The sequence below is a fragment of the Engraulis encrasicolus genome, unplaced genomic scaffold (genome assembly GCF_034702125.1).
Source record: "Engraulis encrasicolus isolate BLACKSEA-1 unplaced genomic scaffold, IST_EnEncr_1.0 scaffold_157_np1212, whole genome shotgun sequence".
Taxonomy (NCBI): Eukaryota; Metazoa; Chordata; class Actinopteri; order Clupeiformes; family Engraulidae; genus Engraulis; species Engraulis encrasicolus.
This window is the reverse complement of record NW_026945098.1, coordinates 1-25,914: the sequence shown is the minus strand read 5'-3', so window position 1 is coordinate 25,914 and position 25,914 is coordinate 1. Positions and strand designations below refer to the sequence as shown.

The following is a 25,914-nucleotide window of genomic DNA, read 5'->3' as shown; positions in this document are numbered from 1 at the left end:
AAGAAATGATGCATGAAGAGTGTGTTAAACTCTTCACGCTGGGTATCAATAATGTGTAGGTGTGTACTTATGGAATCGTCAATTGTCTAATTAATGATTGCATAAAACACGGTTCATGACCGTCTCATAAAATCATGACCATTATTGACTAATAATCTGAAGGTTTTGTGTGAATTCTTTTCTGGTTGACTTCGTAGAAATTGTTCAAATAAGACAAACACAGTTCACCACAATGTACATTTATTGTAAAAGCATCATCCGGTCATAACACTGATACAGTCAATGTGACTTGCAGGGCATAAGAACTTAGGTAAAGTATACAATATATACACGGGGTATGAGGGGATGCGCTATGCATGTACTGTATGTGTGTGTGTGTGTGTGTGTGTGTGTGTGTGTGTGTGTGTGTGTGTGTGTGTACGCTATGCGAGAGAGAGAAAAAGAGAGAGAGAGGAGGGGCGAGTGGCGAGCGCTTTCTGTGAGCGCGGCGCACCTCTATTACCGCGTGTGCGGAGCGGTGGGAAGAGAGAGGGAGAGTGAGAGATGTATGTTCTATGAACTATGGTTCAAATGATTCTGCGCAGCGCTTGCGCGCAGGACCGAAATATGAGATACGAGGAGGGGCGTTAAGCTTTCGTCTGATGAAGCGGGAACTTATCTTCAAGATGAGAATTCAAGCTAATCAGAGAATACTGTCCTTTGTCTAAAGGCTTTACAGTATGTGTGGGGGGAGGGAAAAGGGAGCGTTTGGCGCGCTTTTCCGACAATAGCTTACGTCCTCGATTCGAAAACTCTATGGGTTAAAACACGGGTACGTGTATCTCTGTGAGTGGATAATTTACATGAGGGTGCAAGTATGGCCTATGGCAATATTGCAACTAATGTAAACTAAGAATAGCGTGTGGCTATCTGTGGTGATGAGAGTGGAGAAAGAGAGAAAGGAAAGAAAGAACAGATAGAACAAAATAAACCCAAAATAAAATATATCACACTCTACAAGTGTGGATATTTAAACACAACTCCTCAAAGCTATGTAACAGTTCTAACTGAATATCTTTGCCCAATTTCCGTGCTTACTGCGTTATCCTTGGTAGGAAGAGAGAGAGAGGTCCTTTGATCTCTCGGGCGAAGTGGGTGTGTGCGTCTTCGTGCGCACGAGGTCCTTTTGTTCTCCAAGCTGCTCGGGTAGGCTACTGTCTGGGGTCCGAGCGATACCACGCGGTTCCGGCGCGAGGTTGCAATATGTCCAAAAAGTCTTGCTTCGTTGAACGGGGAAAAGAAAAGTGGTATTTCGTTGTGTAGTCCGATTGTCTCTGCGGGGCCGTCCTGCGAAGGCCCAGTGAGAACGGCGGGTGCACGCAGGTCCGTTCCACGCGTAATAACTATACCGGCTGTCCACACTCTCTTGGGGAACAGACCATCAGGCTCAGCCGAGTCTTCGTAGACTCTAGGCGAGGTCCTTGAACTCGGTACTAGTAAAAAGATTAACAATTGTCCGTACAAAAGTTATCCTATAGCGCGTGAGTTCCTCGTGGGTCCTGACTCACTGTTATCCTAGTAGGGTCCGCAAAAGTCAAATGCAATACAAACGAAAACCGGTTGAAGGAAGAAATATATCGACTGTAGTGTTAACCTGGCCAAGATAACTTACAGTTTCAATAATTTCTAAAATAGACGTCCCTCTAAAGGAGACGTGTTTCGACACGTCTCACATCTCGATGGAGGAAGTCGGGGTCCGGCCTAGGGCGTCGGGCCTAGGGGAATAGCGATAGCGAAAGCGGTATGCATACCTTGACCTGGAGTTTTATACATACGGGGCGGGGCTGAGCCACGTATGTAATCTGATCAGGTACAGTAGGAAACAAAATGGTGTCTGTATTTTACAAAATGGCAGGCATTCGTAAAATGAGGGGAAATGAATTAAACTTTAGGGGTAATAACGCCTACAATATGCAAATAGTAATACATGCTGTAATGGATTTGGATTTTCGATATAGATTTCTTAGGCCAGCGATTCAATTATTTTTGATACTTGAAAATGCTCCACGATTCGATTCAAATCAATGGTTCATATTTTGTTTTATGTTGGAGCTGGAAAGGATCTGCACACTGCTTGCAAAAGACTTAATTTATTAGGAGCAGCGTTTCGATCATAGATCTTCTTCAGGCATCTTCTTCATCATATTTTGTTTTACCCTACTGTCTTGGCTGATGTTTGAAATGTTAAATAAATCAACAAAAGCTGAAATATTTAATTTGAGGAGCATCTTTACTATGGTCAGTGTTACTGAGAGAAATAAAATGCCTCACAAAATGAGTGCAATAATTGCCAAAAATCGATTAGTAACGATTAATTAAACCTCTTGTGGATGAATCGATTAATTGAATCGTGGGCTGTAGGATTGATGCATCCATTCAAATTGCATATTATTTACACCCCTAGTGTTCATGTGAAACGTGCCACTCACCTGTTTCCTGAGCACGTGTCATTAGAACTGAATTCCCAGGACCTACAGAGGGGCACAGGAACAACTTTAGGTGCTGGTTACGCATATCTGGATATTTTAAAATGTGGATATACTGTATATGTTTTATCTGTTAACATATGGTATAATCACAACAAACAAAAACTCCATTAAGGCGGGGCTGTGAAAGCGTCAATTTTGTGTTATGGTTACGGCGTCAGTATCACTCGTGGTAGCAGTGACAGTGTAAATTGGTGCATTTGACTTCAGGAAACGTTGGCCAACGATGAGAAGTATACAGTATCAGCGAGAACTTGCTGTCAGGGCGTGGGTTGTGCTATACACAGCGCATTTAAAGCCGACCACAAATTTATAGAAATTTACAACGCTTCTACACAAATGTCAGTGAAGTTTTGGCCAACCAGTTTAAGGGTGCGTCACTGCATACACTATGCAGACCATCAACAGAGATAAGCAACTGCAGGAGTTGCAAGGTCCTTCTGCGACTGCATTGATCCCATGAGAGTTTGACATCATGACACACATTGCATCTTCGTTGCAACATGAATGAAATCTGTCGGAGAAGATTTCTAACCATCATGCAACATTTTCAGTCCAGAATGCATTTCTGTGTGCGTGCGTATGTAGACGTTCTGCAAAGTGGAATGCACCTACTGCACCTAATGTAACTCACCATGGCAGTGGTGGTGATGTGAGGTGATGGTGAGGTTCCCCTGAACGGCACACTGGGAAATATGAGGAGCCACAACATGGCTGCCATCCTGAGCTGAGAGATGAGGAGCCACAATATGGCCGCCATCCTGAGCTGAGATATGAGGGCTCCCAACATGGCCTCCATCCTGAGCTGAGCTGGTGGCAGTAAGCGGCTCTGAGGAGACGTCCTCCATAAACACATCAACGGGGGATTCTACAGACAGACAGACACACAGACACACACGCGCGCGCGCACACACACACACACACACACACACACACAATGATACTCATGTAGTTGCACATCAGAGATTTTGAAAACCAGTATGTGGTGTAATCGACTAGTCCAGTATGTGGTGCAGGGTTTGACACTGGCACCAGCCAACCATCCAAATGCTGGTAAAATTTGGCTGTGGCTAGTAATGCTTTTATTGTCACTAGCCAATTTGGCTGGCAGCTTATTCCTGGGTGACATACGCATCATAGCCTATATTCTATTGTTCTCCCCTTCTGTATCAATTGTTTGCATTTAAGTTCACAAAATAGCTCAGTAACTCGGTTTCTATATGCTTGATATATCTCCATGTAGAAAGCTATACACTCATCTTGCTTTAGCACCTCATCTTCTGAGGTTAGACGTACACTATGGTGATTAAAAATCACAAAAAAACCTATATAAGGCTAGTGGAATACCTGAATGGCTAGTGACTCTGGAAAACCACTAGCCACAGAGGCCGGTGGGTGAAAAAGTTAATGTCAAGCCCTGATGTGGTGTAATCGTCTAGTCCAGTATGTGGTGTAATCATCTAGTCCAGTAGTTCCCAAACGTTTTCAGCAGGGACACCCTTTTGGACTTCGGTGGGATTAGCCTAGCAATATGAGCGGACAAACTATTCAATGGAAAATCTAGCAATATTAACGGACAAAACATTTTCTGACTGTTCTGTCATTGTCCCTCAGTGGTGGAACCAACTCCCAGAGGCAGCAAGACTAGACTCATCTCTCCCAACCTTCAGGATGCAAGTGAAGACTCTTCTCTGTCATGACAATCGACTGCATTAACCCTATTCAGACTGGGCTTTTTTGGCATTCCTGGGCCTGGGGGGGGGCTCTTTTGACCCCCCCCCCCCCCTCATAACTCATGAACGGAATACGGTATGACCACCAAACTTTGGGGAGATGATCTACATATGGACATCTATGAATGACATAATTTTTGTGTCATTATCTGGCATTATGACGTCATTATGACATCATTATCTGATTATAATGCCCAAAGTCTCGCCAAAATGTATTTTCCATCAAGTTTAGGTGATGCACTTAAATTTTAATGATTATATGCTTCAGACCACTTTAATGCTCACAAAGCTGTCTGATGCTAATGGAGATAACAAAAAAATAGGAAAAAGGAACAATAATGAGACTAAGATCAGTGATTTTCAGTCAGACATATCTGTCAGAAAACCGTTGCCATGGCAACGGCAAAAATGATCAACATAATCTTTTGGTACTAAACTGTACCCAACTATATTTTAGGAAAAGTCACCACGCTTTGTAGTCATAGCTTAAGTCGTTAAGGAATTATACGATATCAAAGTTGGTGCGGGCACTTTTAGCCCCCTCCCAGTCTGGATAGGGTTAATGTTTGGGCTGCCCCAGCCCTAGGGTAGACTACATGGCAGGGTTTCCAGTGCTTACCTCTGGCTTTAGGTGGAGATTCTGCACATGTGTGTCCACCAGCACACGAGTCCTGTCAGAAATCCACCTCACTGCATCTGCAATAGAATATTGATCATCTGGCTTTAGGTGGAGATTCTGCACATGTGTGTCCACCAGCACACGAGTAGGGACATTTTGTTTAAATGTTTTAACAATCTCCCTACCTATTGCTCTTCTATACTGATCAACCAGCTCCCTATGACAAACACACCCCTATAATCATCCATCATTAATCTTAAAATATTAACTCATCTTAACTATCTCACCTGCCACTGGAGGACCATCTTTGGTTTCCTGCAGGTTTGTTTGGGGGTCCATCAGGTCCTGTCAGAAATCCACCTCACTGCATCTGCAATAGAATACTGATGATTAGAAATCCACCTCACTGCATCTGCAATAGAATACTGATGATTAGAAATCCACCTCACTGCATCTGCAATAGAATACTGATGATTAGAAATCCACCTCACTGCATCTGCAATAGAATATTGATCATTAGAAATCCACCTCACTGCATCTGCAATAGAATACTGATGATTAGTAGCACTGACGCCCATAATCATGAAGTGCTTCGAACGGCTAGTCCTGTCACACATCAAAGCCACCCTACCCCCCACCCTGGACCCCTACCAGTTCGCATACCGAGCCAAGCGATCCACGGAGGATGCAATCTGCTCTGCCCTCCATCCAGCCCTCACCCACTTGGACAATAAAGACTCATATGTGAGAATGCTGTTCATTGACTTCAGTTCAGCATTCAATACCATAATACCACAACAACTCATCAGAAAACTGGACAAACTAGGTTTCAGCACCTCCCTCTGCAACTGGCTGCTGGACTTCCTGATGCAGAGACCACAAGCAGTACGGGTAGGGAATAACACCTCAAGCACCCTGACCCTGAGCACGGGGGCTCCGCAAGGTTGTGTTCTCTGCCCCCTGCTGTTCACGCTGCTGACACATGACTGCACAACGACCCACAGCACTAACCATCTAGTGAAGTTTGCGGATGATACAACACTGGTGGGCCTCATCACTAAGGGCGATGAGACCCACTACAGAGAAGAAGTAGACCTGCTGGCCAGATGGTGCAAAGACAACAACCTCCTGCTGAATGTCAACAAGACCAAGGAGATTGTTGTCAACTTTCAGAGGGTCCAAAAACAACTGCCACCACTGACCATCGACGGTGATGCTGTGGAGAGAGTGAGCAGCACCAAGTTCCTTGGAGTGCACATCAGCGACGACCTCTCTTGGACCACCAACACTACATCACTGGCGAAGAAGGCCCATCAGCGTCTCTACTTCTTGCGCAAACTAAAGAAGGCAAGTGCTACACCCTCCATCATGACAACATTCTACAGAGGAACCATAGAGAGCGTCGTGTCCAGCTGCATCACAGTGTGGGGAGGAAGCTGCACGGAGAAAAACAGGAAGACACTCCAGCGTGTTGTGAACACAGCGAAGAAGATCATTGGAGTACCACTCCCCTCCCTGCAGGACATTTACACCGCACGCCTCACCCGGAAAGCACTGATGATCATCAAAGACACAAGCCACCCTGCACACAAACTGTTCAGCCTCCTGCCCTCTGGAAAGAGGTACAGGCGCCTCCGTTCCCGTACCACCAGGCTTGCAAGCAGCACGATGCATCAAGCAATCAAGATACTGAACACTCAACCCACTCTCCCTTCACTGTCAGCCTCTAGCCAGCCAGGCCACTGACAACGCTCCCCCCCCTCATCCCCACCACCATATCTGCGACTGAATATTCCACCTGCACTACTACATCTGTGACTGAACTTTCAACCTGCACTAACTCAAAACATACACATGCACACACACACACACACATACATACACACACACACACACACACACACACACACACACACACACACACACACACACACATACACACAAGCACACCGCACTTTCTGCACTAAACCCAAACATACACACACTGACACACAACTCATACTCACACACACACACACACACACATACACAGGTACACAGACACACACACAGACGCACACCGCACTTTCTACCTGCACTAAACACACACACACACACACACACACACACACACACACACACACACACACACACACACACACACACACACACACACACACACACACACACACACGCACACAAAACACATACAAACACACACACACACACACACACACACACACACACATACTGCTGCTGGTGTATTTAATAAACCTTTTTTAATTATTTATTTTCTTCAAATGCTACTATTACTATGTCAGAACGCTATAAAGGACTTTTAGAAAAAGCACAACAAAATACCTCCTCTTAATGTATGTTCTCTACAAGTCTTCTGTTGTCCAGTCTTGCACTTTAAATGTCTGTATGAGCAATGTCTATGTCCATACTGTCTTATGTCCATGTATGAGTACTGTCTATGTCTATACTGTCTATGTCCTTACCTAGATTAGTCTATGTCTGCATCTTTGTATGACCAGTGCATGTAAAGAAATTGACAATAAACTTGACTTGACTTGATTAGAAATCCACCTCACTGCATCTTAAATAGAATAATGATGATTAGAAATTCACCTCACTGCATCTGCAATAGAATACTGATCATTAGAAATCCACCTCACTGCATCTGCAATAGAATATTGATCATTAGAAATCCACCTCACTGCATCTGCAATAGAATAATGATAATTAGAAATCCACCTCACTGCATCTGCAATAGAATATTGATCATTAGAAATCCACCTCACTGCATCTGAAATAGAATATTGATCATTAGAAATCCACCTCACTGCATCTGAAAATAGCATATTGATAATTAGAAATCCACCTCACTGCATCTGCAATAGAATAATGATAATTAGAAATCCACCTCACTGCATCTGCAATAGAATACTGATGATTAGAAATCCACCTCACTGCATCTGCAATAGAATATTGATCATTAGAAATCCACCTCACTGCATCTGCAATAGAATACTGATGATTAGAAATCCACCTCACTGCATCTGCAATAGAATATTGATCATTAGAAATCCACCTCACTGCACCTGCATCTGTTTGTGCTCTCGTACCAGGAAGTGATACGTCGTGATGACATCACTGACAACCAGGGTTGTAGTACTCGAGTCGCCGAGTCCGGTCTCAAGTCCGTTTTTTTATGGACTTGGACTTGTCTCGGACTCGGTATTGTTTGGACTCGGACTTGTCTTGGACTCGGACAATGGTCTTGCCAAATTAGGCTTTTGGACTCGCCGGGTCTGTCATTAAGTTTTGTTTAGAACACTGGCCATCATATATTGTAAAGTGGAGCTTGAAATCCAATAACAAACAAGTTTTGTCTTCACATCCATGCCATATAGGTTATCTTCTAAGGTTCACACTATTGACATTCATCCTTTTCATTGTCAAACACTGACCGACATGTGATTCGGACTTCACTTGTACTCGAATCTTTTTGGACTCTGTCTTGTCTCGGACTCGAACCTCTTTGGACTCAGACTTGTCTCGGACTTGACTAGTACTGGTCTTGGACTTGTCTTGGACTCTACAAAGGTGGACTTGACTACAGCCCTGCTGACAACAGCATTATATTTCTATATCTCGCAAAAGCTCAATTGTAAAGTCATTTCCACATTTGCAAATTGGGATGATGAATGAAGTTTAGTCTTATAGAATAGTCCAAAAATTGTTTTGGATGGGCTGACAGCAGGGCAACTTAATTGTTTTCTCCTTGGAGGTGGGGCATCAGCAAAACGTGAGGCCACAAGCCCAAGTGGAGGACGCAAGGTCACATACTGGAATGCACCCATAATTTTGTTTCACATGTGGCTCTCCAAACTTTCTGGATGGGCAGTGGTGTGCCGCATTCACGAAGTACTGCTGCCCTCTAGTGGCCGTGTGTAATAACAGCAGCAGCAGCAGCTTGGCTGCTGGTCTTCCTGAACTTCTCCACCATTATAGCAACCAGAGGGTTTTAGTGGAGGACAGGCCTGGAGTCTGTGGAGGTCTGTTTGCATAGGGGGCTGTCGAATCCAGATTCAACTCATATGTTTCAGCTAGTCTATTCATTATAAATGTTTAACTCTTTATGGTTGTAACTCTCTATAGTGTCCTTGAGTGTTTTGAAAGAAGCATATAAATAAAATAGCCTGCGTTATTATTATTATTATTATTATTATTATTATTATTATCCTTTCAAATTCTCCTGAGCACAGCAGCCCTTAATGCAACTCATAGGCCTACAGCAAGTAATGCAGGCCTAATGTAATTAATTATGTGTGAGATGTTCATGTGTATGAGCTTCCACATTTCTCTTCCAGCCTACATCAGATATAGACCTCAACTCTCACCAACACACATCACTGATCTCAACACAGTATGAACAATATCCCTGTCTGTCTCCTGTCAGAGATCACAACACTTATCAAAGCACAGCTAATGTTATTAATATTAGGCTATTACAAAAGTAGCCTATCACACACACAAACTTACAAATATTCATGCACACACACACACACACACACACACACACACACACACACACACACACACACAGGCCTATAAAAATACTTTTATCATCTATTAACATAATAACTACTAATATGAACTAGAATCGAACACTACCATGCAATAGTAACGTTCTTCAACACATACCTGTATTAAATGCATACTACTGTAGATCTACTGGTGTGTAGCCTATTCCTTTTTTGTGACGGGTGTCAGCTTCGATTGCCTGGCGCCCAACGAACTATTGCAATCAAAGCATATTGAGTTCCTGTTCACGCCATAGGCTAACAAATCACAGTCCCACATTCTACAACAACATCAAAATACAAACGTCCAATCGAACCACAAACCTGGCCCCGTGCGTTTTCGGTTGTTTTAAGTAGGCTATAGGGCTAACCACCAAAACAAACTTTTCGGCCGCGTAACGAAAATGAAAGGGCGTGTGTGGTGTGTGTGTGAGAGAGAAAGTATGCGTATGAAAGCGCGGAGAGAAGGCAATGAAACAAAGTTGGTTGGCTTATTACTGAATCATGGCAGTAGGCCTACTCAAAGTCCGGATAGCCTGGCCTAGAAGTCATTCCTAACGGTCAAGTAGGATAGCCTATATGGTAGTTTTACCTCGTTAATTCCAGACACAGTTTCATACTCCGTTTCAGACCGTAATAGCCTAAACCAAGCCTAAACCATTTCCTGGTAAGCGAGACCTCGAGGCCTGCGTCTTAAGGGGGCGTGCCAGCTTCGAGGCTCGTATCAAACCATGAGATCAAAGGTAAATGACCGTTCTGATAGTCTGCAATGCGCTGTGAAATTGTTCAGTTACGGGGGACGTTTTAAGTCGGCTTAGGCTATAATTAAAACGCGCTCGGCATGATGCAGCTGTGGGTTAGGCTATTAGTAAGTGGGTGAAAACTAGACATGTTCATTTTTGAGGAGAGCACGTACTTTGTAAATTGTGTTAGAGGCGCACACACAAGACGCACACACACTTGCGTTTTTTTTCCAACAACAACTGTCGTGCCAAAGAGTGGATGTTTTCACAGGCATGAGGAACATTGCCGACGAAAGGAGACTGTCTGTTTTCGAAGGCATGGGAAGGGTAGTTTTTAAATACTGTGAAAAATTAATACATCCCAATAAATTCCGAATAAATCCAAACAAATTACTTCTCTGAGTGCACGACCATTCATGGCTGGCTGCAACGGAATGAAGGCTATGATTCTGCTAGTGCAAACCATTCTTGTTAACTTAGTGGACCTTTAAGTTAGAATGGTTTGCACTAGCAGAATCAAGTATTTTGCTGGAAGGCCTCGACATTTTAAAAGGCTTCATATTGCCATCACTATTTTCTGGTAGCCTACCTTCTAACTCCGACGGGAACCATGTAGGACTAGGCTACTCCTCCGACACGCTTTGTCCACAATGAAGGCCTAAGCATCAGTTGTGCTGTATGAAAAACGCAAGCCGAGTTGCTCCTCAACATTGTCCGCGGCCGTTGACAGGACACTCCTCAAAACGCGGGAGCCCCGTGGGAGGTGAAGTCATTCCCCAGCTGAACAGTAACATCACTCACATCAGGCAGCCATTGGGGATGAATGTTAACCAGGCTCCTAACAATTATGTGGGTGGTTATTTTCAGGTATCTACTCTGTTGCACACACACACACACACACACACACACACACACACACACACACACACACACACACACACACACACACACACACACACACATACCCGTTTCTCGGGCTACGGGGACAATTTCTGAAATTTTTCGCAAACCTAGGGTGGCATAGGGTTACGAGGACACCGGGTTCTGGAGGTGCTAGAGCTACAAGAAATACATCAAAAATCATGAAAAAAATCAGAGAACCTATACAACACTTAAAATTAAAAGATTTTTCTTCATAAATGTGAGTTTAAAAAAATGCCTATTTTTCAGACTTTTTGGTGGTTTATGGAGTCCGTCCTCGTAGACCCCTGTTCAAGAAAAGTGAGGTTTACAAGGTCGATGATGTCATCGCTGATGTCATCATACACATACACTATGTATAACCTGTTTGAAAGGACACGAGTTTTATCAGGACGGGTTACACACATACACCAAATAAAACCTGGTTTGGTGGGACAAAATGATTAATAGGACCAATCATACACATACACTATGTACAACCTGTTTGAAAGGACATACGTTCTATCAGGACAGGTTACACACATACACCAACTACAACCTGGTTTGGTGGGACAAAATGATTAATGGGACCCAAATTCCTAAGACATAGGCCTACCATCATTAATGTCTGGAATATATCAAAATGTAATTAGTAATGAAATTCCTACGTATGCCTCTGCTGTGCATCATAATCTGGCATTTAAGTTGCTAAGGAGCACAATTCAACTCCATGCTACTCCTCCACCTCTGTAAAACACCAGCAGCCCAAGTCAGTCTCCACTCAGTCCGTCAAGCTGTTTAACCTCACAGATTATACCACAGCTCTAGTCGGTCGTAGTTTTCCTAAACGTGGACTAACAGTCATCAATTAACTGTTTGCATCCAGCAGGAAAAGGTCTCCACACATGTAAAGCGAGGGTTCAGAGTAGATTCACCCTACTGCTATTTGAACCGTGGCATCCATCCAGTGGTCTCCCTTAATTGTTTTCAACCTTGGGCAAACATTAGCCTAATTACCGAGTTAAAATATTTTTTATTCCGACTAGCTTAATGTAGCTAATTAGTACAAGCGGTAACGGAACTTGACAGCATCACCAAATTCACAGCATTAAAATCACATGCCATGACACACAAATTTTACAGTAGTACAAATATAGTCTCTATGGTCTGTACTTGCACAACGATGCATTTGGAAGTTTGTACATGGCCCAGGAGTTAGCATTATCAACACAAGCCGAGTAGCTTTCTGGCTCAACGTTACTTCCTTCATCAGCTTTAAAACCCTCAACGAAACTCATCATATTCTCAATGAAAAGTGAACACAGCATCAGTATTGATAACTAAAATTGTCTAATTGATAAAGGGCAACATTTGAAAATGTCTCTGAAGTGTTCACTTGAAAATATAAGCCTATCACAATTCAGTAAAAACAGTTTCTAATACTCTCGTCTGGAACTTTTTGTTATGACTTATACGGGCTACTGCCACTGACGGAATTAAGGTCAACCCAGCACTTCAATCAGAGAAGCTGTTCGGCTTGTGTGGATAATAAACCCCTGGACTATGCTTCAAACTTCCAAATACTTCGTTTTGTGAGTACAGACCATATTTGTAGAAGTTGGGTGTTGTGGCATGTAATTTTAGTGCGGTAAGTTTGGTGATACTGTCAAGTTCCGTTACTGCTTGTACCAAATTAGTCAGAATAAAAATATATAACTCGACAACGCAGCTTATGTTCACCTCAAGGTTGAAATCACTTGGGGTGGACAACTGGATAGATATCACGGTTCAAATGGCACTAGGGTGAATCTACTCTGAACCATCGATGTAACATCATAGAGCTGTTAGCGATTAACTTATGCTGTTGGGGAGGCTTTTTCCATGCTGCTTTCCAGTCAACAGAATGTGACAAGATAGCCTTGTTTCATGCAGTAACGTCATCAATGCCTGGTATTGGCAAGTGTTTGACAAGTATGATTAAATATTAGAGATGATCCGGCCGGATAAATAGCCCTTCTCACAACTTCGTCGTCAAGGGTTTGTCAAGTCCTTAAGGCTTGATGTCCCACAAAGGACTTCTAACTTCACTTCAGTAATGGCGAAAATGGCAATATTTCCAACTCCATCTGGTGTCTCTCCCCCGTAACAATTTTGCCTGGTAGTGCCGCGTGCTTTGTTTTGTTGCACTGAAAGTTGGCCGCTAGGAGCCGCTTTGGGCATGTAGATTTCTAGGCTATGAGCAGAACGACCAAGACCCATTCCCTTTCGTTAGCTAGCTAAGCAGCAGCTCGATGAAAGCCTGGCTGTTAGCTGATTGTAAAAGATCATGCTAGCATAACCAGCGAAAACAATGAATTGGACTGCTGAAAATTGTTGATCTTATTGAGATGAAAGGTTTGGACAGGCAAATAAATCACTTGTGTGAACATTGGAAATGCCCCTTCAAAGTAGAGAGCTGAACGCCATTTGATCATCCTTTTATGTAATGCCAAAGTTCCTCCTCCTACCCAAACTGTCTGATTATGCTCAAATGCTAAATGTTTTCAAAGCCCACGTCACCTCATTTAGTTTACAAAGCTACCAATGTATAGGAGTTGGAATCTGATGGCGCACATTTTACTCAATCAGGACACAATCAGCCGAGCGAACCTCAAAATATATGTTGCCGACCAAGAGGAGATAACGTGATTAACTCTAGCCGACTTACCATGCTATTGCCTAGGCTTTGGATAAATATCCACTTTCACTTTCAACACCACAAGACGAAAACGCGTCTCCTCGACTTCAAAATCTTTATTACTGTTACAACAAAATAAGCAGTAGCATTTTGTTTCCTCGTTCTTGTAATGTTATCTAAATGTAGTATACAGTGGTGCTCATATGTTTACATACCCCAGCAGAATATACACTTTCTTGGCGATTTCTCACAAAATATGAAGGATTACACAAAACCTTTTTTTTCACTCATTGCTAGTGACTGGCCTAAGATATTTATTAGCAATCTTCCGTGTTTACTCTTTCAAAAGCATGATCACAACCCAAACTACCCAAATGACCCTGTTCAAAAGTTTACATACCCTAGTTTCTGATGCTGAATATGGCCCTGTTTAACATCAATGACCGCTCTAAATTGTTTGTGGTAGTTGGGTTTCCATTATACTTATTGAACTCACTGTACATGCCCATTTTTGTTTAAATCTACATAAAATACATTAGTGGGCAACAGCATACTGAAATTGGCAGAAGTCATCCTTTAATGCTTCTCCTTCAAGTTCCTTTTAAAGGCCAAGCCTCAGTTCCTAACAAAGTCCCTGATGTTCATTAGAGTTCTGTTGTCCAGGATAGGAGCTTCTTCATTCTTGCAATAATTGCACTGCTCCTTAGTAACTGTCAACCCATTTTCAATAAAAACTTTCATGTGTTTGAAGACCGCATCAGTCTCTTAATATTCTCAGATGACAAAACAGCACATTCTTCCTGGCAGAATGGTTGTTTCCTATAATATCTTTGGATGTCTTGCTGGAACCTCACATTTGAGGTTTCCCCTGAATGGCTCAATGATGTTGAAATCAGGAGAGTGAGATGGTCGCTCAAAAACCTTCATTTTATTATTTCTGAAGCTAATGATGGGTTGATTTGGCTTTCTGTGTCAAAATATTGTCATGTTGGCACTGTTGGAATTTCAATTCAGAAATTCAATATGAGGGGGTTTGGTTGGAATCAAGCCATTGGGCAAGGGAATCATTGCATTGCTTTGTTGTTTTAATTGTTCAGGAGGCATAGGACAACCAAAAAATAACTTCAGATGAAATATAGGACAACATGAAAAAATGGCACTTGAGGAAAGATGGGCTGTAGGGGGTTGCCAGGAGAAAGACATTACTACAAAAATGCAAACATGTTATTTTGCATATGATACACCAAAAAGCATAGTGAGAAGCATCAGAATGCCTGTGGCAAAGTCATTTGAAAAAATGAGATCAATATGGAACTTTTTTCAGCCACTATTAACAGTACCATTTGGAGAACAGTCAACGGAGCCTATGATGAAAGTTACACCATCCCTTCTGTGAAACATGGTCATTCACCACTGATGTCATGGGGACATTTGAGTTACAAATGCACTATACTTTTGATCCATACTCGCAGAATGATGAATACATTGCCCTGTGAAAAATACTGGAGGAAACTTGACACACATCAGCCTTGAAACTGCACATGGTCCATTGTTTGGACATGCCAACATGACAATATTTCAACACAGAAAGCCAAATCAACCCGCCATTAGCTTCAGAAAGAATAAAATGAAAATTTTGAGCGACCGTCTCACTCTCCTGATCTCAACATCATTGAGCCATTCAGGGGAAACCTCAAATGCGAGGTTCCAGCAAGACACCCAAAAATATTATAGGAAACAACCATTCTGCCAGGAAGAATGTGCTGTTTTGTCATCTGAGAACATTAAGAGCCTTATCCACAACTACCACAAACAATTTAGAGCGGTCCCTGATGTTAAACAGGGCCATACTCAGCATCAGAAAACTAGGGTATGTAAACTTTTGAACAGGGTCATTTGGGTAGTTTGGGTTGTGATCATGCTTTTGAACAGGGTCATTTGGGTAGTTTGGGTTGTGATCATGCTTTTGAAAGAGTAAACACCACTGTAGCTCTGGAAATGTGTAATAAAGATTGGGGTATCTACTGGGAACAAGTGGATGAAACGTCCATCTAGGGAAATTTAACATGTCTCTCCATGTTAGAATACATATTATCATTACATTTATAGACTGATCATGTCTTTATTAGTGGGCAAACCAGCAAAATTAGCAAGGTCTCAAATACTTATTGAACTCACTGTACATGCCCATTTTTGTTTAAATCTACATAAAATACATTAGTGGGCAACAGCATACTGAAATTGGCAGAAGTCATCCTTTAATGCTTCTCCTTCAAGTTCCTTTTAAAGGCCAAGCCAAAGGCCAAACAAAGTCCCTGATGTTCATTAGAGTTCTGTTGTCCAGGATAGGAGCTTCTTTATTCTTGCAATAATTGCACTACTCCTTAGTAACTGTCAACCCATTTTCAATAAAAACGTTCATGTGTTTGAAGACCGCATCAGTCTCCTCCTGCGTCCACGGCCTCTTCATACACCGCCTAGCTGTTGGGGAAAAAAAGAAAAAACACTTGCCTTTCAGCTTGGAATTGTACACAAAGTCCTCTTTTGCAAGTTTGAACAGCAAACTAGAACTAGATTGCATTCTCACAGAAAATACTGAAAGCGGGCTTGCCTTTTGGGCCAGAGCTGAGTAGTTATAAATTTAATATCTACACATAGATCAGTGCCGCGTTTATGGGACATATTACATAACAATTGGCACATTCCCTTTTCACTGTTTCGAGTCATATCCCAGATCTCTCTACCAAAATTTGGATCAAGTTTATATGTTAAATAGTTAAGCCAAAAAATTGACATTTTGAGGCAGATGAGCTAACCTCTTCACAGCGTCCCTTCAAAAATGAATAGGACACCGCCATCAGGGTTTTTACACCGCTGTGATTTCAAAAGTACTAGACATCTTCAAGTTGACTACAGATAGATGCGCTGTTTACAGCTAATGTGAAGAGTTTCGGCAAGTTAAATGTTTTAGCGAGACATTTGCACATTGTTATAATAACATTATGGCCGTTCTAGTGATGGTCAGTGATGATTGTGAGACGTAAAGAGAACCCTTCTGGCCCAAGGCTCCACCAACATTTATCGACTCAGCCCCTGGCTTTGCTACTGGGCACGGTTGGTTGATTAATAGGCCTAAATATGTAGCCTATATTTAAGAATAATGTCAACTGTCAACCCTGTCCTGTTGCTGGCCGTGGTGGTGGTAAATCCATCCACACATTTAGTCCTACCCGGACGACGCAATAAATTAAGCACAACGCAGCTTAAATGGCCATTTTTCCACGATGAAGTTGTTCACCACGTCATCACGGCGCCTCGAGTGGCGTTCGCCTTGAACTTGCGAGGCGCCATTTCCTCATTCAAACCACTCACTCGGATTACTCTCACCCAAACCGGACTTTCAAAGAACTTTCTACCGTAAGCATTCACCATTTCACTCCCGTTTCTGTTCTGACAACTGTTAACATGGGTGCATACATTGTTTCCAGTTAGCAAACACTCCACAAGCATACATTTCATTCAGTAACACCCAAACACGCCAACATCCCATCCACAAACATACAACACGCTGATTAACACCACACGCATACACAAACATGACAAACTTCACCACCGGTATCATTTCTGTTCAGTATTTCACTTCTGTTAAACTGTCATGGTTCAATTGCACTGTTTTTCAGGGTTTCTGCACATTTTGGATCACCAAATATAAGACTTTTTAAGACAAATATAAGACCTCTGATGATAAAATATAAGACCACCTCTCGGGTTGAGGCATTGCAATATTGCTAATGTTATTAGTTTGCATTGCTATAATGAAATGTAGGCCTAGTACATAATTATATATAATAAACAATATTATATGACTACTGTGCTTTTATAGTGTAGCCTAGGGTAAACACAGTGTAAGCAGTAGCAAGGTGTAACTGATGTGTAGGCCTACAGACACCATGCATGCATATGGTCAGTTAACTGACAACTGGCATTTAATTGAGGGTCCCACGCATGTTTTGACGGCCTATGGAAAAATCAGATGAATGTTCATCAAATGCCTTTAAATGTACACATTAAAAATGGCTCAACAATTCATCATTTCTGATGGATAAATAGTTGAATGCACTTTGCTATTAGGAGAGAGGACACCTGGTGTCAAAAGGGTTAAATGTATGACTACTCTGAGTGCCGTTCCTCCTCCTCCAGCTTGTTTTATCAGAGACGGGTAGCAGAAGCAAGCGTTCTACTTTGAGCGTAGCCTGTCTGTAGTTTGTTGTTCTCTAGATGGGCGCAAGAAACAGCGCACAACTTGGAAGCGATTTCCAGCATGTCCATAACAAGCATTTAGCGCGTTTACCGTTGCCCATCTGGTTACCGATTTGGACATAACGCACCTCGCCAGATCAATGGCTTCGTACATATTCTGTTACTCATCCGATTTCGTATTGCCTCGCGCTCACTTCCTCATGCTGCCATCATGTTAACGAAATCATTTTGCATTTGACAGAGGCATCAAATACCTGTCACGTATCTAGAGGCGATTTTGAAAGTGTAGGCTATTGAATGAAGGAACAATTATTTTCGAATACGGTCATAATGGACTTTATGAAATGGACCCTTTACATTTAGCAAACGCTTCTACCCAAACACGAGGGCATGGCTAACATGCTTACAATAGACTACATTATAACGACTGAGGCTATGCGTCCTCCCGACACAGTTAACATCAATCTTCATATTCCGACGTTGCTTGGATAGCAGCTAACCGTTTTATTTCTTGTCCTCAAGCCACATTACACTGAACGTGCATATATCTACCCATCTCGATTCACGTTCATATTTTTTCGACCACTTTTTCGACTGTTTCTACTAGAACACGCAAGTAGGCTAGACGCTGCGCCCACAGGTCTGCGGCTGCCCCCCGCTGTGTGGCCAGCGGGCTGCGCTGCGCCACGCCACAAACACAGATCCGTTTCCTCTACTTTTCCGCATCTTGATAAGGGACGTATGCCGGTTAAATAAGGTTTATAGCGTCAAAAAATAGACCTTTTTTCTTACACTCAAGCTACCCAGATGAAATATAAGACCTCCCACGTAAATATAATACCACACTTCCAAAAATTGGCGAAATATAATGCTTTATAAGACCTTAAAAAACAAATATTAAAAGTAAGACTTTATAAGACTTTTTAAGGATCCGCGGAGACCCTGGTTTTTAGTTAGTTAGCATCTCTTACCTGTGTAGCAGCATCTTCCCAGCTAAAAGAGTCTACACTCACTCTGACAGGAAGATAAACACTGCAGCTTTGCCCTAGGCACGATCGTGCTGCGTTCACGCTGCGCGTGCGACGCGCTGGTTTAACCCGTTTGTTGTTATTTTTCATTTCAGCCTCAGTTATAATTTCATCTGCTTTCAGTATGTTTATTTTGAATTCCTGTGTGAGGACATTTGTTTTGGTTTGCGTTATTTTGTTGTATTTGGTTTATTTTGCTGGTATTGTGTTAAAGTGCTATTTTCCCCCATCTTAGTTGTAAAGGTGGTATGCTCCACCGATGGGCACGAGCTTTCATGCTCTTCAAAAACTTGCCAGTTTCATTCTAGGTGAGGCCAGCAAGGAGTACACACCTAGTACGGTGGGCTCTGCTAGACTACTTGGAATTGTGACGGTTTTCACATTTCAATTGGCCTCTTGTTATTTTCTGCTGCTATAGCAAATATTATTTTAATTCTGATTATTTTGCTCTATTGATTTATTACTGGATTTAGTGTCCTTAGCATTTATGTTTATTTCTATTCTTTTTTTTGACCCACGTGTCAATTTATTTTCATATTTTAACCTCAGTAAATAATAGTGCACATTGGTGCTGAAGGTGGTTGACAAAAAAAAAAAACAACGTTGAACCCCAGTTCCTGCCTACGCCTCTACCTCCACTTGACCGCCAACACGGTACCTCTTAACAAACCACTCTTCAGGTACAAACAATCCTCCACTGACCGGCTACCTCACTCCGACACAGAACCGAAATGCCCGCAGAGGCTCGGTTTGCACTTTTGATGCTCGCTCAGTTTCCATTGAACGTTTGTTCGTTTGATGGTCACGTTTCATACATTGCACTTTGTAGCAGACCAGTTGCGAGAAAATATACAAAATAAATTTTAGACCTTTGTTAAAAATTTTAGACCTGGGACACATATTTTAGACCTTTTTTAGGCCTAAAGAGGGGATTAAAAATTTTAAGGGACACTGCAGGAAATGGTCAAAAAAGGTACTGCAACTATGCTACTCATTGAAACTGGGCTGCCTATTGCCAAATTTTCATTAAAGTTTACTAAGTAATAAACATTTCCAAGTATGGCCCAAGTAAAGTCATTTTTGCAGCTAAATATGGCCACTTCTGGAAATTCAAAATGGCGGACCATGGAGAAGGGCAATTTTCCCAGTCATAATGAATAATTAGAATTTGATGGTGGTGGTACGTATTCATGAAAAAGGTAAAATTGGTGAATGGGTAGCATGAATTCTGAAAATAAACAACTAAAAATCTTGCAGTGTCCCTTTAAGACATTTTATAGACTTTTTAGACCCCGCGGCTACCCTGAAAGATGTCTTTTCACTCTCTAAAACTGGCCAACTATATAATTGTAAATATGCGTGTATATTTGAAAACTAGAAGTTTCAAGATTTTTAACTTTGTCACTTATATGTTTGAATGACAAAAACTCAGTTTAAGACGTGTTTTGGAGTGTCAAATGGGGTCCTATTTTGCTTTGGAAGAAAGCTTACAAGTCTTGCAATGTGAGCCTGTCAGGCACAAGAGACAAAGTGCCATGGATTGTGGAATATTAGGCCTACAATGCAGCAGCCTTGTGTGATGATGACGTAAGGACCTGCCTGACCTTTTACTGGGAGGATCTGAGAAAACTGGACCTCTGACTTTTACTTGAGGACCCCGAAATACAGTATGTGTTGAAAGAATGAGGACATCTTAACTCCTGAATGAACAGTGTGTAGGAGAAGTGAGTATACCCCTCCAATGTATATTGAAACAATTCAAAACCAAAGTGTGAGCCGAAATACAAACCCCAACTCCGGTGAAGTTGGGACGTTTGGTAAACTGTAAATAAAATCAAAATGCTATCCTTTCCATCACATTCAATCCATTCATTAGATTGAGAATAGTGAGAAGAGAACATATTAAGTGTTCAAACCGAGAAAAAATATTGTTTTGGGGGACATATGTACTCATTTCTAATTTCAAATCTGCAACACGTCTCAAAAGAGTTGGGACGGGTCAATAAAAGGCAGAAAATGCTGAGGAAGACTAAAAACAAAACAAAAGACAACACTTCACAGTTAATTACATTAACCAATGAGATGATTTTATATTAAAAAGAGTGTTAATTCCTATCTTGGACATGATTTCATCAGCTTAAATGATGGGTGTATACCTCATCATGTTTTGCAATGTTTTCCTTCCTGTAGTGCTTACAGTGTGACAGGTCTTTCCCAAAAGAATGCCATTTTATCAATTGCTGGTCCTTATGATGGAGTTAAACTGTTAAAACATAGTCAATAATGCAATGCGTCTTTACTATGTGGCAGTAATTGAAGATCTCCCTTCAAAATATAATGCATGAGTGGCTTTTCATGCTGTTTAAATCCCATTTATGTCATTCAGCACTGTATTTAACTCTACAGATGAGTGAGAACAACTTAACCAATGCAATACTGTACCCCCATGCATCATGGAGGCAGTCTTTAGAAGTTAGTACTAACACAAGTTGGATGGTCCATTTTCACTGTAGCACAGGATGTGCAAGACTTTATTATTTTCAAAAAAAATTGACTTCTGCAACTTCGGCTGACTTCTGTAAGCAAAGGACAGTTGCCCATGTCTCCTGAGTCTATTTCAAGTGAGCTCGGGTGCATAGGAGAATGTTAAACCCCTCTATCATTTGCACACATGAAGAGCTCTTAATATGGTCAATTTTCAATAGCTGTAACTCCTGCAGAGCTAGTGTGAGACTACGGCCAATATATATGTCATGATGTCATGAATCTATACAATGATTTCAATGACAGAAATATGTCTTAAATACACTTAATCATGGTAAATCAAAGGGAATTCAGAAATGTATGTAATAACTATGGTAATTATTCCCTCTGCATCTTTAATTCTGAGTGACTCCGCCTCTCTGTGATGGTCTTATACCTGGACACTCTTATTGTCCATCAGCACAATTTTGAAATGTTTGAAATGTTCTTCCTTGTTGTTTTATCTTATTTGGACATCTCACTGATCCCCGTCTCAACTTATTTTGAACGTGTTGCAGTTTTGAAATTAGAAATGAGTACATATGTCCCCCAAAACAATATTTTTTCTCAGTTTGAACACTTAATATGTTGTCGTTGCACTATTCTCCATCTAATGAATGGATTGTATGTGATGGAAATGATAGCATTTTGATTTTATTCACAGTTTACCAAACGTCCCAACTTCACTGGAGTTGGGGTTTGTAAAAGCTTAAGGCGGCCTAACTGTATATTAGTGCGACCGTTGTTTTGTGCCAGGCTGACGCTCAATTCACTTCGCAGACAGAAATTGCTACTCAATACATTAGGGAGCACAGACAAAATCATTTCAATACAAAGTTCATATGTTTCTCCATGCTGGAAAACATTAGCAGGCGTGATGTGTATTCAAGCTATATTTACTCAAAATTTTCACTTACCACTGGCCACATCTGTGGAAAGTAACGCAGCTGACTCCTGCCTGACACCAATACCTCCAATCTTAGAAAAAAGAAAAATCTTAGATTTGACAAACATTTAAGAAGATCAGCAAAACAATTATAACTCAGGGTTTCCGCTACAGTCTGTCAAGGTTCTATAGCGCAAACTTGCGTTATAGGTATATGGCCCGTTGCGCTATGAATTTGGACCTCTTATTTTCAGTATGCGTAACGGGGTCATTATACGTGAAATCAGACGCTTTGGGACCCGACCGATCCGGATTTCAATCATACTTGGTGTGCCTTTTTAGTAGCAAGGTAGCACCCCAGAACTGCATTGGTTTGAATCTGACACTAATATTAAGGGAGAAACAGACTAGGAAAGGTTCACATTTTAGGGTAGGACACTATACAATCAGCCTTGAATATATCAGTCAGTGTTAGTCACAAAAAGATGCCTGTGGTATTGTTTGAAAGCTCTTTTCTGGCTCTACATATTACACAATCAGCTTGGAATACAACAACCCTCAGAATATGAATTATGATAAATTGAAAAATTAAAAATTGAATATCTAAAATAACTATATTTTACAATGGCCAGTTCCTTGTCCAAACGTAGCCGGCAATGTCATTAGCAACACCTCAAATGCTGGTGTTCGGTTCTTTATTCATTTCAGAGAGAATTTGACTCACAAATATGGCACCATACAGACCACTTACTAATAATATGGTAATACCATAGTAGCATCACATGACAAAACAAAAACAAAACAAAAACAAAACAAAAATGGTCAGTTTCCATGGTCCCAGGTTTCAGAAACTAAGGCAGATGTCCATTTATACACACCAAATGATGATATGTGAATGTTTGAACATTCCTTCTCTGTGTACCTGTGTCATCTTCCCTTTACCGTACTTTAAAGAGATAATCAATGGCTACACTCTCATTTTGTACTCTACCAGTGCATTTGAAGCAGCAGCTGTGTCTTTTGTAGATAATGTATAAGTACGTCCCGTTGCAGTTACAGGTTCCACTACCAGAAGCACATCCTGATGATCCATGACAAGTCTATCTGGTCTGAAGGGAAAAGTGAAGGATGGAGATGGTCCATGAGGATGCAGGAAGTTCAGTTTCACCTCTCCAGTGCTCGGCATACATTCCTCAACACGTGCTATCCACCAGTTGCCATCATATACAGCTACAACATACCCTTTGATGCTTGAAAATGTAACACATTCCTTTACTGAGCTCACTCTTTCAACTCTGCCTTCTCTGACACTGTCACATTAATTGCCGAAGTTAATTTAATTTGTCTGTTAATGCTAGTAATCTATTGCACCCTAAGACTCTGAGATACCTGCTGAGGATGCAGAAGGGGTCCCAAGGAACACCAGTCCACTGTCTAGAGATTCAACTTCCACATCTCCAGTTGCTCCTGCAGTCTCTGCTTATAGCAAAGCATCTTCGGTGTTTATCTCATCTTAACTGTCGTGACCGTGGGGAAAGGCCCATTGGCGGTGGGGGAAGACCCACGGACTTCCATGAAAGAATGGATGACTGCACGGAAAGACGGCATGCAATAGTTCTAGGGTTGGCACCCCGACGGACTGCACAAAACGCTACGAGTACAAAACAAAGAGAATACCCCCAGGCAGACCGAGGAGGGGGGGGAGGATAATCTGCTATCTAGGACGGATCACACGGCAACTGACCCGGACAATGATACAAGGACTATGGACTTGGATGTGGAAAGACAGGAAGGTGAAGAAAATCGAAGATGCTCCATCTGTGGCAGAAGTTTTAAGAACTAACGTGGCGTGAAAATCCACCAAGGCAAATCCAAGTGCAACGAGCAGTTGCAGCAGCGCAAAGCATATAACACAGCCCAGAGTCTCATCTCAGAGTTTGTTAGCACTGTTTGTCAGTCGATGGAGGTCCGGAGTCAGGAGGCACACCACAGTGCTCCGGACCCCTTAGCTGTATCCGCCCCGAGTACAAGGAGGAGCCGAGAAGCCCACAACATGGAGGGCTTGCTGAAGAAGCCGCGGTTGAACCTACCATCAGCCAGGGACCACAGATGGGCGCAACTAGATGAAGACCTCAGCATCACCCTCGACAACACCTTGAAAGGGGATGCTGTAAAGAAGATCAAGACTATGGTGGAGATAGTATATCAAACATGCTACGACAGATTTGGAATCAAGGAGGGTAAGCCTGATAAATGTCCATCAGGGCCCAGCAGAAGGCAACGTCGAATTGCAGAGCTGCGTCAAAACCTGCGAGCACTCAAGAAAAGGTGGTGGAGAGTTCAGAGGCGCGGAAAAACCTTCTCCAGCTGCAGAGGGCAGAGGCAATCCGGAGAAGACGGAAAGAGAAGTGCATACAGCGGAAAGCATTCTTTAACAACCCATTCCGCTTCACATCAGACCTCCTGGGCCAGCCAAAAAGCGGAAGACTGGTGTGTTCTAAGAAGGAAGCGGAAGACGCAGTCAAGGAAGCGCATAGTGACCCCATCAGGGACCTACCACCGGGAGAGTGCCCCTTCCCAATTCCAAAGGTCAACCTAACAACCCCTTTCAACATGGCTGACTTCACTTTCTAAGAAGTGAGGAGAGTGGTGAGGCGGGCGCGAGCAGGATCAGCTCCTGGTCCATCAGGGACTTCTTACAAGATCTACAAGAACTGCCCACAAGTGTTAAAGAGGCTGGCCACACCCCTACGCACATTGTGGAAGAAGAAGCAGGAACCCTGGCAGTGGACACTCGCAGAGGGCTGCTTCATCCCCAAGGAGCTTAATTCATCCAGCCTTGACCAATTTAGAGAAATTTCCCTGCTGGACGTCGAGGGGAAGGTCTTCTGAGCAATCATCGCTGGAAGATTAACCTCTTACCTACTTACCAACGGCTACGTTGACGCCAGTGCCCAGAAAGGAGGAGTACCGGGTTACTCTGGGTGCCTGGACCATACATCTGTGATCAGCCAGATCATCAAAGAAGCAAAGAGGAACAAGACAATGCTCTCAGTGGTCTGGCTAGACCTCGCCAAGGCTTACCCCAATGTACCTCACCAACTCATACGCAAAGCATTGGAGCATTACCAAGTACCACCAGATGTCATCAAGCTGGTAATGTCTCACATGGACTCTCTGCAGATGAGGTGCAAGGGATTTTAGCACCAAATGGCAGCGGCTTGAAAAGGGGATCATGGCTGGTTGCACAATATCCGTCTCCCCGTTTGTGGCAGCTATGAACCTGTTACTCAAAGCAGGAGAGTCACAGCGCAAAGGACCGATGGCAGGCAGAGTTTTAGGCTTCTGTTCACCAACATGTGTTGCAACAGAGGGCCGCGAACAATTGATAAATTCCTCGAAGAGGATTGATTCGCGGAGTTTTGCGCACTCATCTGCTTCTACAAAAAGCG

At 42.4% G+C, this 25,914-nt stretch overlaps 1 long non-coding RNA gene across 1 annotated transcript; it reads right to left on the bottom strand.

Moving 5' to 3' along the window:
* Positions 1-15,178: 15,178 nt before the first annotated feature.
* Positions 15,179-23,445, bottom strand: LOC134442424 (uncharacterized). The gene is made up of 2 exons (XR_010033372.1): positions 22,494-23,445; positions 15,179-16,246 (listed from the first exon to the last, which is right to left on the bottom strand). It is a non-coding gene; the product is annotated as an uncharacterized LOC134442424 (long non-coding RNA).
* Positions 23,446-25,914: the final 2,469 nt, after the last annotated feature.